This window comes from Lytechinus pictus, chromosome 8 (genome assembly GCF_037042905.1).
Source record: "Lytechinus pictus isolate F3 Inbred chromosome 8, Lp3.0, whole genome shotgun sequence".
Classification (NCBI taxonomy): Eukaryota; Metazoa; Echinodermata; class Echinoidea; order Temnopleuroida; family Toxopneustidae; genus Lytechinus; species Lytechinus pictus.
The window spans coordinates 40520635-40536363 of record NC_087252.1 but is presented as its reverse complement, the minus strand read 5'-3'; the positions used below and the strand labels follow the sequence as shown (position 1 = coordinate 40536363).

At 35.8% G+C, this 15729-nt stretch overlaps 1 long non-coding RNA gene across 1 annotated transcript; it reads left to right on the top strand.

Moving 5' to 3' along the window:
- The first annotated feature begins 4312 nt into the window (after positions 1 to 4312).
- LOC135155000 (uncharacterized) lies at positions 4313 to 11050 on the top strand. Its single transcript, XR_010294351.1, has 4 exons — positions 4313 to 4387; positions 5977 to 6042; positions 9880 to 9936; positions 10992 to 11050. It is a non-coding gene; the product is annotated as an uncharacterized LOC135155000 (long non-coding RNA).
- Positions 11051 to 15729: the final 4679 nt, after the last annotated feature.

Sequence of the window (15729 nt, the reverse complement as noted above, 5' to 3'; positions counted from 1 at the left end):
AGAAAATCCTACCTTTGCTCTCACACGAGTTACAAAACAATAAAAGTTACTTTCTGCAAAGCGGAAACGCCGTTGGTCTCAATTGGGGCTCCAAAATGGCGAATTTTCCTAGAAAAATGCGAAATAGGGGTTGGATGTGGCGGTACTTCGTTATAATGTAGCAGATAGAAAAACACTACTTTTTTGCATCGAAGTGGAATAAGACAAGGAAAGTGTTTTGCTATTTAGGAGAAACATCTTTTTGCCCCAATTTGGGCTCCAAATTCGCAGATTTTCTAATAAAAAAGGTAACATACAGAAAGGGGTGGGTAATTTCAGGAGCCCATGACGGGGGTAGGCTTTGCTGTACCAGCACCGCTTATTATGTAACTGATAGAAGAAAGGCAACTCTTTTGTCTCCATGTGGTTTTAAGACAACAAAATGGATTGCCTTTTAGCAGAAACACCCTTTAGCCTCAGTGGGAGCACCAAATTTGCAGATTTTTCCATAAATTTGCAAAATACGGAAAAAGGGGATAGTGTTTTCGGCATCCCACTGACGGGGGTGGCTTCCATTTTTCAGTAATTTTTTATATGTAACAGATAGAAGAATGTCTACTCTTTTGTCTTCAAGTGGTTTAAAACAATAAAAGTGGTTTCATTACATAGTTTAAACACTTTTCTCATCAATGTGGCTCCAAAATGACGAATTTTCCAAGAAATGGGCAGCCCCCTGAGAGGGTAGGCTTTGTTGTGCCCTCACTTCTTTAAATGTAGCTGATAGAGAAAAGCCTACTCTTTCGTCTCCAAGTTATTTCAAGAAAATAAAAGTTGTTTTTTACCTAACCGAAACATCATTTTGCCACAATGAGGGCTCCAAAAGGCAAGATATTTTAGTAGTCAAGCTTCGGATAAGGGTGGGGCATCTTCGACAGGCTCTTGCGGGACTATGTTTTGAGGTGTCCGAATGAAATTGCTTGCGACATGCAGAGCAATCCCTCCTCTAACTTTTCCAAGAGGTTTCATTAACATAAAAGTTGCTTAAATGTGTAAACAAAAAAAAGAAGCATTTTGCCCTCATAGCCATAATGTAATATACTAGTACACTTTTCTATCGCGACGCTCATTACATGCATTAATGCGTGCTAGTGACACCAACAAAGGCGAGGCAAGACCAATTGAGTCTATTGTACTCTTTTGAAAGGCAAGCTAGCGAGCGCATTGAAATCGGTATTACTAGTGTGACTAGTGACGGAGGTTGCTTTTTGGTGTCATTTTATCGCAATATCGGGGAATGCATATGGAGGTATTTCCCCTATATCTAAGCAAGTTAAGACATTAATACTGTCATGAAGCATATCAATGTTCGCGTTAATATATTCTCTTACGTGTTGAATGCTGATATTTTGCATTGATTGTTGATATTAATGAGAAAACAGAAAGATTTCAATGCACATGCAAATTTTTGCCTAAAAACATGAAAATTTTGGCATAAATTCTTATATTTTTCAAAAAATATTAACCGGACTGTCCTGAAAACACTTGCAATCGATTTCTACTGTCTGAATCAATGTGAAATGTGTATTTATTTAATATTTTTCCATTGTTTGTGCAAAAATATAAAAATAATTTATTTTCATGAAAAATTCAAGATGGCCGACAAAAATGGGGCCCTGTGGGCCCTCCGTACAGGATTTGACCCGGCAGCAACACATTTTCTTGACCACTGATATCATGCCAACATTTTTGGACCATCAAACCTTTTGTACCCGATCAGCTGAATAAACTCTCCCAGCCCCCGGACTAATTCCGAAGTGTCGTTATTGCAAGCATTCCCTATTTTACGCCTGTCCAAAACTGTGGAGTAGCTTGCCGGTCATCTTACGGGAATCGTCATCTTTCAATTCATTTAAATATAATCTTAAAAAACATCTCAGGTCGATTGACAATTAAGGTTTACGCTGGCACTTACTACTTTGTAAAATTTATGTATTTGAATGTTTCAATACCATTGAAATAATCTCTCTAATTTTGCAATGTTTATTATTGATGTCTTCGCAATTGAACTTGTATTACATTTTTTGCATATGTTAAGCTATTTTGAATGTTTTTATCTGTAAATATTTTCTGTTATTATATTATTGTGTATAGGGGCCCCATGGGAGATCAACTTATGTTGAATGGGCTACCCCTTATTGAATAAACAATAAACAATAAACAAGGAAATATCATTCTATCTATAGTGATATCTTCTTGATGAAACAAATAAGACGAAAATGGTGAATAAACGCGTAGGTTATTACGTGACGATCTTCCAGAAAAGATTTTAGCTTATCTTTCAGAACAACGATATGGATCAAATCACGTGATCAGGCCTAGTGTGCGCGCATGTACGTGCACGTCACAAAATTTATCCTCCCCGTCTGACTTCAACGAAAAATTCGGGTAAAGTTCAAATGATTTCATATTTTGGGGATTTTTCTCCACGTAGCTGTATATTTTTTTTTCATTTGATTATCGAAATAGGTTTATAAAGGAAATAGTGGGAAAGGTTTTAGTACATAACAATAACGAAAAAGCTGAAAAACTTCATCGAATTTAACCAAACAAATCTCGGCTTCTGTAGAAGCCCGTCGTAGCTAAGTGAACGACTCGCTGGGCTTCTGTGGAAGCCCGTCGCACGCAAAGGGTTAATTATGAACCATATGGAGTAATCGAATTTGGGGGTTATAGATTTGGCGTCAGTAAACACGTATATCTATTTTGGTGTCCCCGCAATGCTTGTGGGTGGTGACTGTTAACAAAACTTTGTGAGCAGATGTTTAGCGCTTCTAGAAGTCACTGAAGAGAAGATTTTATTTAATCCTCCTGGCTGTAATGTTGGCGTGTGTTGTGGACAAGATAGGTCTTAATTTCTTATATCTATTTTCAGTTGGAAGAGGTAAAGATATCCGACGAGCCATTGACGGAAATGGCCGGTCCATATTGTCAAGCAAGGTTAAAAACAAAAGTGGCAATTATTTTAGAATGGTCAAAATTGTCATCACACTGGGTAAATAGAAATGCCCAATGTCAGTTGGACCCGGGGGGGGGGGGCACTCAGTATATAATTCATAGTGGGTATGTGCCACGGAGGGGACCCCCATTTTTACACTCAAATTTCCGTTCCAAGGCATAGCATTTTTGTCTTATTGAGAAAAAGAACAAAGAAAGCCGCTCGAAAGCATATCAATTTCTTCTTATTAAGGACAAAAAAAAATCCGCTCCAAAGCTTTGCATATTTTCCGTTACGCCGTTTCGGCCGTATTGATCTGCTACAATAAGCCGCAATATTATTTTGGTGAAAAGCGGCCGCAAAGCGCTGTCCGACCATCGCCTCTGCGCTAGCGCACCCGGCGCCCGTGCCGCCGGGCTAGCTGCATGCACGTATACCCGTTCCATTTGGATGAATACGCACTCACGCGCAGGCGACCCGTTCCAAGGACACCCGTTTTCACAAACATTTGTAATTCCGACGCCCGTTCCAAGGACCCTCCTTTCTACAATTTGCCCGCTCCAAGGCCCCCGTTTATTGTCTCGCCCGCGGCACAGACCTACTACTTTTTTTTTGGGGGGGGGGGGGGTTGGACACATAATTACCGTCACGGAGCATTTTTACCCAATACTTTTTTTTAGAATGTACATTCTTTGCAATCCAGGATGTATGTGAATAGGACGAATCTATGGAAAGTTTGATTTCCGGTTTGTTGATGGAATCTCAATTATGCTGGTGCGGGTTATCTTGATAAGCAAATAGTGCATGATTATGAACCCAAAATAAGATCTATTAATACATCGTGTTATACATACTATGCGATTGGATTTGTTGTCTATTATGGCAACAATCATTTATCATTTCATAGGTCGTGCTTGAATTGAAAGTTTACATGATAAAATGGTTTTCGTAAATGCCAATTTAGTTAGATCATGGCCATATTGAACTAAAGAGTTTGAAATATTCAATTATATTTATAAAAGAATAGACAAGTCGAGATGTTCTGCATATACATTTGACAATTCTAAGAGAGATATATAGACAATCATGTTTATGTTCAGACTGATTAATGGTAGTGATACATAGGCCACTCATAGACACCAAAATCAATTATATAGGAACTAGCGTAGGGTTCCATTCAACGGTAACTACCATGGCAACTAGCAGCATACACTATCCAATCAATATCGAGCATTCCATTGAAGTTACCATTTGATGTTATATTTATAGTAATCGTAAATTTTTATTCAATGGTCCTACGTATTGTCAGTATTTTCTTCACATCACTGATATATACTTTTTTTTTCAGGTTAAAAAGCGGAAAAGACTAAAGGCATCAGTCCATTAAAAAAAGAAATGTCTGGTTCATCCCAGGTTTGTGTTCTTAAAATTGTTGATATCATTTCAATCATATTTATATTATGTGTGTATTCTTTGATATCAATATAGACCTATGATTATATGACACAATACGGGTTGGGTTAGAATTTATACATGCTGTTGGATCACCAGCACCATTCATGCAGGAGCTGTAAACCAGGCTATACATGGTATCACCAATAGGGGGAATATGTGATCACAGTATAAGCACAATATTTGATTAATTGATATTGAAATGCTATTAAAAGAAACCATACACGTTATACCAGAAACAGAATGAAATCTCCACAATGAGGTATACAGTACTTTCTATCAGATACCATACTATGTCAATATGGAGTCTTCAGGCAAAAAGAAAATAAAATTTAATAATATTTATAAATCTATTTTAAAAGAAAGTTTAACACATGACATTGTTATCAACAATGTGCTATGGTATTATGTCTATGAATCTAACAACGTTCACATTATTTGCTTTCTTTTATCAATAGTTATAATAAATAAGATTCCTTCTTAATCAGTCTCATTCTAGGCCTTATATGCAATTATGGTTGCTGACTAAATTACTAATGCTTTCAAACAGCAACGATTGCCATTCCATATCCCGTACCTTGTCATTTTTGGAATAAGTTATAATTTGTATTGATCATTCGCAATCATGTTGATTTTACTACTATGGAAAGAATGAAATGTATTTGAACTTGGAATTGAATAAAATGAACAAATTAACGTTTATGGAAGATTCACGGTACTTCATGCGCTCATAATTACTATATTCTATGGCCCGTATTCTGAAGTCAGGTTTAACATATGAACCCAAAATTAGATCTATAAACCCATTATGTTATACATACTATTCATTTGTATCTGTATAGTCTATTTAATATGGCACCAATCATTTATCATTTCATAGGTCGTGCTTGAATTAAAAGTTTACATGATAAAATGGTTTTCGTAAATGCCAATTTAGTTTGATCATGTCCATATGAACTAGAAATTTTGAAATATTTAATTATGTAACAAAATAAACAACACAAGGTTCTGCATCTACATTTGACAATTCTAAGAGAGATAGACAATCATGTTTATGATCAGACTGATTAATGGCAGTAATATATAGGCCACGCATAGACACCAACATAAATTACATAGGAACTAGTGTACACAGCAAAAACTGTGTTGTTAACCGGTGTACATAGAGGACCACACCAGTTATTTTACACTGGTGTTAAATTGGTGGTGTTATTTTTACACCTATAGGTGTTATTACAACACCTATGATTGTTACATATACACTCTTTGGTGTTATGTTCAATCTCTAGGGTGTTATTTTAACACCTCAGGGTGTGGTCCTCTATTAACACCAATTGGTGTCAGTTTTAACACCACAGTTTTTACAGTGCAGGGTTCCATCCAACGGTAACTACCATGGCAACTAACAGTATACATTATCCAATCAAAATCCAGTATCACATTCAAGTTATTGGATGTAACATATCGTAGTAGTAACTTTTTATGCAGGGGCCAAAGGTATTGTTAGTACTTCATTCACATCAATGATATGTAAAATATTTTATTTTCAGGTTAAAGAGACGATGGGACAAAGGACATCAGTTCACCAACAGAAAGAAATGTCTGGTTCATCCCAGGTTTGTGTTTGTTAATTTGTTTATATAGTTTCAGTCACAGATGTATTATGCCGTCGGCGGTCATCCGAACCGTCGTATCAGTCAATTTTGTTTTAAAAAAAAATTGATTTTGAGATTTTTGCAGAAAACTAAAATACAAGTCCTCTTCAATTCATAACTAAATTTATAGGCAGAAATTTATTTTATTTCCTGAGATATGAGAGGATTTTCACGGCGTTGCCATACAATTTTTAATCCCACTGGAAACGTGTACTGAGACAGAGCGATACATTGTTTTGACTGACCGCGATTTCAATGCGCGCGGTCAGCTAAACTGTCGTATCGGCCATCTGCACTGCATTGACTTTGCACGTGAAAAGCGATACGACGTTTTGACTGACCGCGCTCATTGAAATCGTGGTCAGGGTTGTTGAATACCCTATGGCGTTTTTGTACAGGGGAAATCTAAACCGCTCAAACCGAAATTACAATCATGTAGCTCTTTTGCGATATTTTCTCTGGTCCTTGCTTTTGTGTAAAAATAATGCTACCATTGTCAAGCAATTGTCTTGGTCTTTCAAACCATGTATTTTTCTAGCGATGAATATGCTGTAAGGCTAGGGAACTAAGTTGTAAAATTATAGTAAACTTTGAAGTCGATTTTCTCTGAAATGGGTTTGCACCGTCGTATGTGGGATACGACGGTTCGGAAGACCGCCGACGATGTGTGTATTATTTGATATCAATATAGACCTGTGATGACATGACATACACAGGTTGTGTTAGAACTTGCAGATGGTTGAATCACCAGAACCATTCATGCAGGAGCTGTAAACCAGACTATACATTTAAATAAGGAGAATATATGATTTTATGATTTTATTCATTTTCCGTTCACAAAGAACAACAAAATCAAACTAACAATACATAGTCATATTTAAAGTACAATATGAATCGGAATAAAGCATTAGAATTAGAAGGTATAAACAATGAGAACTAATGCGAACGAAAGTAACTTTGACTAATAACTATACAAAACAGACAGAACGGAGGGGCTTGCCAAGAAAAACAAAGCTTGTATGGGAGGCAAGCCCCTGAAAGTTAGTTTCATCACGTAAAGGCAACATTACAAAACTATAGTATAAAATAGTGACGGAAGATAGTTTTAAAGGAGGCTATACAAAATATCGAAGGTAACAACGAAATAGTGACCCAAATTAGAATAAATGATCATAGTAATAATAAAAAAAAATTATAATATGGTTACAATAATTGTGATAATGAGGGAGGAACAGAGAGGCAAATGAAGGGAGAGAGGAGGGGTGCAGGTACAATTAGAGGTGCGAAGAGGAGCATGACAGGATGCGGTAATAGGTCGGTAGGCAAGTTGTATCATGGGAGTTTTAGTTATATGGTAGATTGACTTGTTTATGTAAAGCAATGGCAAATTAGCATCTTTTTAAGGAATTGTTTAGAAATAGTGATGTTTGGGGATTCCTTTAAGTCGAAGCACACTATTTGATTAATTGATATTGAAGTATCACTATAAAGAAACCATACACGTTCTACCAGAAACAGAATGAAATCTTCATAATAGGTATACAGTACTTTCAGATACCGTGCTATGTCAATATGGAATCCTCTGGCCATAAATGTAATGTAATAACATTTTGAATCGGTTTTAACAAAGTTTAACACGTGTAATCAGCGATGTGTTATAGTTTTATGTCTACGATTCTAACAACGCTCACATTGTTTGGTTTGTTTTATCAATAATTATAATGAATAAGATTCCTACTTAACCAGTCTCATCTTCTTATGACTTTTCTAGGCCATATATGCAATCATGTTTGCTGACCGAATTACTAATGCTTTCACACAGCAACAATCGCCATCCCATTTCCCGTACTTTGCCATTATTATAATAAGTGATTTTTTTTATAAATCATACGCATTCATGTTGATTTTACTACTATGGAAAAAAATGTATTTGAAACTTGGAAATGAATAAATGAACAAATTGACGTATATGAAAAGATTACCGGTACCTCATGCGCTCGTAATCAGTATATTCTATGGGACACGCCGTATATCTCCCCGCTCTCTTAGGCATAATGCTTATTCCTTGTTTGGTTTATTTTTACGCCATTAATCATTATCCCTGGCCCATAACATCATCACCTCTTCAACCACAATTGATCTATATAAATAACACCCCATTACCATGTATAACTACAGTGAAAATCAATTCAAATGATGAAAAAAAGCAACAGAAAATTATATATACTAAAAAGATTGAAAGCTTACAATGAATCGTGTCTACCAGAATGTGATTTGTCAACAGTGTATACAAGGTATGTAACACCAGTCCGAGAGTATCGTGTACTAGTATATCTTTTCGCTGCTTCTCTTACTTTGAAACAGATAAACGTTATTGAAACTGTCCAGAAAAGGGCATGCAAGATAGTATTAGGAACCAAGCATGTATCATATGACATGGCTCTAAATACCTTAAATTTGACATCACTTTAAAGTCGAAGAGAAGAAATTTCGCTTTAGAATTAGAAAAAATTGTTACCTCCACTGAAAACAAACGCTTTCAATTTATGACATATCAGTAAACATAAGGTGAGTTCATGTACCCCCCCCCCAAAAAAAAAAATCAGACCTGCCTTCTTCCAAGTCTGACAAGATTATTAAACAAATAACATGGTAAATAAGTCTGCAATTTGTTTGATAAGTGTGCAATATTGTGTTATTTATATTTTTTAAAACCCATATGTGATTTGAATTGTATATATTTATTTACGTCTTGACTAAATTTATATATTAGCATTGTGTAAACATGTACAATTCAGTCTGTGACTGCCAGTTACACACTAAGAAATTCGGGTTCAATTTTACACCCATAGGGTGCACAGGCTTATCCCTATACGAGTGCACCTAGGGGTGCACACATACACCCCAAAAAGGGGTGTACAGTGTGCACCCTTATTTGGGGTGTCCAACTGCACCTTAGATGGCGTACACGTCTACCCCTTAGGGTGCATGATGTACCCTCACCTAAAATAACGAACAAGATTGTATAAATTTCCCGTCCTTTCACTTTCTGTATCAATTTCTTTTTAGTTACCTTAGTTGGGACTCGAACTCACCTCGTTATATCTGCAGTCAAGTTACTTCCTGCTATGCCAGCGAGAATGCTGCATCTGAGCAATTCCATCAATTCTCAATGTATAATCTGGAAATGCGAAATTACAAGCCGTAGAAATAGTTGAAAACGTGATAGATATCCGACGAACGGGGCTATCAGATCACTTGTGATCAAATAGATAATTCCTCTATCGTGATGCACATACTCTTGACAATCGCACATGAATCCATACACCAAGCATATAAAAACCATAATATTAGAATAAATAAAAATAAACTCAATAAAGACTTAGGTTTAAAATATAACTGACTTGTTTTTCCCTTTGTGTAAAATTATCATAAAAAATCAATTCTATATCCATTTTTTTCCATTCCGGCTCCAACACCCCACTCCTCAGGGCTCGGTGCGCCATAAGTGGATCGCGCGCCGCTATTTGAGAATCCCTGATCTATACCATACGTCTATCATCGAGACTGATGGGGTGCGCGTATAACGTACATGGGTGTCCAACAGACACGGAATCTCGCATAAGACCTAACTTGTACCTCAATGGTATTAAAGGGTGTACCCACGTATCGTACACCCCATTTGAACCGGGATTTCTTAGTGTGTATATATTAGATGTATTGATTACTATGATTTTGTACCAAATTAGGAATTCTCAATAATTTTCACATAAAGCATATTTGCAATTTGATTTTCAGGTCAAAGAGCTGACAGAAGGAAACCTAAGAGGACAGTCACCTATACAATTCAAATTGGTACGTTAAATATTTGTGATACTTAATTGCATTTCTCTTTATTCAAACCATGAAAAAACAATTAACGTCTTCGGGGTAAAAATATATTGGGTGAATTATCAAATGATAAATGTGTAGATTTTATCATTGTTGACAGCGATTTTTATAAATCTCATATTTAACACACAAGACTATGGGGAAAGTACACAGCAAAAACTGTGGTGTTAACCGGTGTACATAGAGGACCACACCAGTTGTTTTACACCGGGGTTAAATTGGTGGTGTTAGTTTTACACCCATAGGTGTTATTACAATACCTTTAGTTGTTACATTTACACTCTTTGGTGTTATGTTCAATCTCTATGGTGTAATTTTAACACCTCAGGGTGTGGTCCTCTATTAACACCAACTGGTGTCAGTTTTAACACCACAGTTTTTACAGTGTAGTCTGCGACATGAACAGGGCACAGTGGGCATCAGGACACATTGCTGGAGCGCCCACTTCACCGACAAAACAAAATGCTTACTCACTTGTGATCATAGAGATAATGCATCTATCGTGATGCACATACTATTGACAATCGCACATGAATCCATACACCAAGCATATAAAAACCATAACGTTAGAGTAAATAAATATAAAATCAATAAAGACTTAAGTTTAAAATATAACTGACTTGTTTTTCCCTTTGTGTAAAATTATCATCAAACATCAATTCTACATACATATTTTTTACATTCCGGCTCCCACACGCCACTCCTCAAGGCTCGGTGAGCCACAAGTGGATCGCGCGCCGCTTTTTGAGAATCCCTGATCTATGCCATACGTCCATCATCGAGACTGATGGGGTGCGCGTAAATAGTACATGGGTGTACAACAGACACGGAATCTCGCATATAAGAGCTAACTTGCACATCTATGGTATTAAAGGGTGTACCCACGTATCTTACATCCCATTTGAACCGGGATTTCTTAGAGTGTACATATTGAACGTATTGATTACTATGATTTTGTACCAAATCAGGAATTACCACTAATTTTCACATAAAGCATATTTGCAATTTTTGATTTTCAGGTCAAAGAGCTGACAGAAGTAAACCTACGAGACGAGGCACCGATAGAATTAAAGTTTGTACGTTAGATATTACTGATACTATAATTACATTTCTCTTAATTCAAACCATGAAAACGCATTAACGCCTTCGGGGTAAAAACATCTAAATTGGATCTATAAACCCATTATGTTATACATACTATTCATCTGTATCTGTGTAGTCTATTATGGCACCAATTATTTATCATTTCATTGGTCGTGCTTGAATTAAAAGTTTACATGATAAAATGGTTTTCGTAAATGCCAATTTAGTTTGATCATGTCCATATGAACTAGAAATTTTGAATTTTGAAATATTTAATTATGTAACAAAATCAACAACACAAGGTTTTCTGCATACACATTTGACAATTCTAAGAGAGATAGACAATCATGTTTATGATCAGACTGATTAATGGTAGTAATATATAGGCCACGCATAGACACCAACATAAATTACATAGGAACTAGTGTACACAGCAAAAACTGTGTTGTTAACCGGTGTACATAGAGGACCACACCAGTTATTTTACACTGGTGTTAAATTGGTGGTGTTAGTTTTACACCTATCGATGTTATTACAACACCTCTGGTTGTTACATTTATACTCTTTGGTGTTGTGTTCAATCTCTAGGGTGTTATTTTAACACCTCAGGGTGTGGTTCTCTATTAACACCAATTGGTGTCAGTTTTAACACCACAGTTTTTACAGTGTAGGGTTCCATCCAACGGTAACTACCATGGCAACTAACAGTATACATTATCCAATCAAAATTCAGTATCACATTCAAGTTATTGGATGTAACATATCGTAGTAGTAACTTTTTATGCAGGGGCCCAAGGTATTGTTAGTACTTCATTCACATCAATGATATGTAAAATATTTTATTTTCAGGTTAAAGAGACGATGGGACAAAGGACATCAGTTCATCAACAGAAAGAAATGTCTGGTTCATCCCAGGTCTGTGTTTGTTAATTTGTTTATATCATTTCAATCACAGATGTATTATGTCGTCGGCGGTCATCCGAACCGTCGTATCAGTCAATTTTGTTAAAAAAAAATAATAATAATAAAATAAATAAATAAATAAATCGATTTTGAGATTTTTGCAGAAAACTAAAATACAAGTCCTCTTCTATTCATAACTAAATTTATAGGCATAAATTTATTATATTATCTGAGATATGAGAGGATTTTCACGGCGTTGCCATACAATTTTTAATCCCACTGGAAAAGTGTACTGAGACAGAGCGATATAACGTTTTGACTGACCGCGATTTCCATGCGCGCGGTCAGCTAAACTGTCGTATCGGCCATCTGCACTGCATTGACTTTGCACGTGAAAAGCGATACGACGTTTTGACTGACCACGCGCATTGAAATCGTGGTCAGGGTTGTTAAATACCCTATTAGTAGACTTGTTAAGAGGTTGAACGCTGCATTTTTTTAGTACAAATGTCCCATTTGGCACAAATGTTCCTTGAGTCAAAAGAAAAAGATTCATCCAAAGAGACACGCTGTCTCTATGCAAATAAGCAAGTAATTTGCATAAATTTGCATATTAGGTCGATATAGTGAAAACAAGTATTTCAGAATATATATTTAACCAGAATTGCCCTAAAATTGGAAATAACGACTTAGGGTAAGAAAGGGAAAAAAATTGTCATAAAATAATTGGGATATCCTTGTTTATTATTACCTAATTAACATAAATTATGCAAATTATAATTTAAAACAGAATATTTTTTCATGAATCCTGAATTGTTTAAAAAAACAGCAACTAATACACAATGTCAACATTCTACATGAAAGAGAATATATTAGCGAAAACATCGATATGCTTCATGACAGTATTAGTGTCTTAATTTGCTTGGAAAGACGGCAAAAATGTCAAAATGTATGACGTGATATTGCGCTAAAACGAGACGAAAACAAACTCTATGTCACAGTCACACTCACGAATCGGATAATAAAGCGATCAATGGTATGTCATTCGAGATAACACAATCCCAACACAATAACTTCCATCTGCTTCTCGTATCGCTTTTGTTGGTGTGTCTGCCACACCGTAATCTATGATACATACGGACAAAATGCATTTCGGTATCGGTAAACACTATTAATTTTGTTTTATTTGTTTCTAATTTGTTTCTCTTGGAAAATTTACAGGAGACATGGCTTTGCAGGTTACTGCTTTAATGAAGATCTGGCACATGAATCATGACGAATGTACCCCACCTAAATCCATATTTTAACTTTGTTAAAATATATATCTTTTGGAGACCCCGAAGTGGCAAAACTGCATCCCCCGGCATTCCCGCCACTTTACAAAACCAGTTTGACTTGTATTATCGATTTGGAAAAGACAGATGTATGAGACATCAGTCAACATGTTTCCTGAAGAAAGTTTTTTGGTTTATTTAAGCCTACGCCCACGGGAGCCCTTCGAATTTACCTCATCTCCTCTCCGTATTTCGACTTTAAATAAAAAAAATATCTTATTTTAAAGCCATCGGCAAGTCAAATTGCGTTTTTTGGTATAATAAAGCAACTTTTATATCTATATTTTTATATTTACATTCATCATTATTGATATCATTATAATTATTATTAATATTTTTATTATTATTGTTCTGCCGTTTGTAATAGTGCTCTAGCACAGTAAAGGCTATAACCCAACAGGAGCATGCAGTACTGGAAGCATGCCTAGGATACCCTTTCCCTTTTTGGTTTTATGTAGTTTATTGTCTTTAGAACTCTTAAAAGATTGCTTTTGTTTGTAATGATATCTTGGAATAGATTAAGGAGAAAATAGTCTACAACTGACATGTAGAGAAGCTGTGGTACATTGAAGAGCGGCCACACAGCCCTTTATCGATTCCTTTATCGATTCCATGTTAAATTTAAATATTTTTAGAGCCCTATCAGAAGAAAGGTGCATTTCTATTACACACAGTAAAGCCTCTTTGCGTTCTCCTCTTGAAAAAAACAACATAGAAGGCATTATTTTATATCTCATAAAATAGGTTCGTGTACGTCATGGCCTGTCGAAGTTGCCCAACCGTTTATTTTGTTTTGACAATATATATTTAGAATATCGTCTAAATGAAGCCCTCATCTGGAAAAGGGCACTTATTAAAGGCAGCATCTACGTTATATAGAGGAGGCCCTGGCACTGGGAAGAGGGGGCTGAAGCTTGTTAAATTTCTTGGGACCAAAATTTTACATTGAACCTTTTTTGCTTTTCAAATTTACATCAAACAATTTAACAAGCGAATAAACAAAAAGGATTGCACTACAAAATGAATTTTTTTTTTATGGTAACGTTTCTTTTTTTCGTTTTGTCACATCTGCCGCAATTCCAGGGGGTGCTGTCTATGGAGAATAACACACGCAGCACACCCCCCCCCCCCTTCCGGAAAATCTTGCGGGTGCTTCAGCCCCCGCTTCCAAGTACCAGGGCCTCCTCTATATAATGTAGTTGCTGCCTTTAAAGGGGAATCCAACCCTAATAAAAACTTGTTTTTATAAGAGAAAGAAAAACCAGACAAGTTGATAGGTGAAAGTTTGAACAATATTGGACAAACAACAAGAAGTTATGAATTTTTAAAAGTTGTAAATAGTGGTAATCACTATACCCATGGAGACTTCAAATTGGCCGCATATGGGATGTCATAGTGATGTAAGGCAAGGACTACTCTTCCATGTACTCTAATGCATATTATGGCTAAAATGTCATTTTTCCCAAAAGTTTTGTTTCAAACTATATTTTTATTTCCTGAGGACATAAATCAATATACTACCTGGATTATATTTAAATTACTGACCCAGGGGAATGCGCACTTAGGAGAAAACCACAAATCCCTGATAATAAACTACATGGCCTATGGGAAAATTGTCCTTGCCCATTGTCATAATTTACTTACCCAGTTGCCAATTTGAAATCTACATACTACTAGTGATATCAATTTTAAAGCAGCTATAACTTTCTTATTGCTTGTCGGATTTCTTTCAAACTTTCGCCATTCTGTTTAATATATTTTTCTCCTTCCCAACACAACATTTTATGGCCAAGGCTGGATTCCCCTTTAATAAGTGCCCTTTTCCAGATGAGGGCTTCATTTAGACGATATTCTAAATATATATTGTCAAAACAAAATAAACGGTTGGGCAACTTCGACAGGCCACCGTCATGTACACGAACTTATTTTATGCGATATAAAACAATGCCTTCTATGTTTTTTTTTTTTTCAAGAGGAGAAAGTAAAGAGGCTTTACTGTGTATAGTAGAAATGTATCTTTCTTCCGAATGAGCTCTAAAAATATTTAAATCTAACATAGAGTGGAATCAATAAAGGGGTTTGGGTATTTTAGAGCGTACGTGTGGCTTTTCTTCAATGTACCACAGCTCTTCTACATGTCAATTGTAGAGAATTTTCTCCTCAATCTATTCCAAGATATCAATACAAACAAAAGTAATCTTTTAAGAGTTCTAAAGACAATAAACTATTTTTGAATACATAAAACCAAAAGGGGAAAGGGTATCCTAGGCACGCTCCTGTTGGGTAATAGCCTTTACTGTGCTAGAGCACTATTACAAACGGTTGGACAATAATAATAATAATAATAATGATAATAATAATAATATTAATATAGATAGATATGAAATATAGATATAAAAGTTGCTTTATTATACCAAAAACGCAGTTTGCCTTGCCG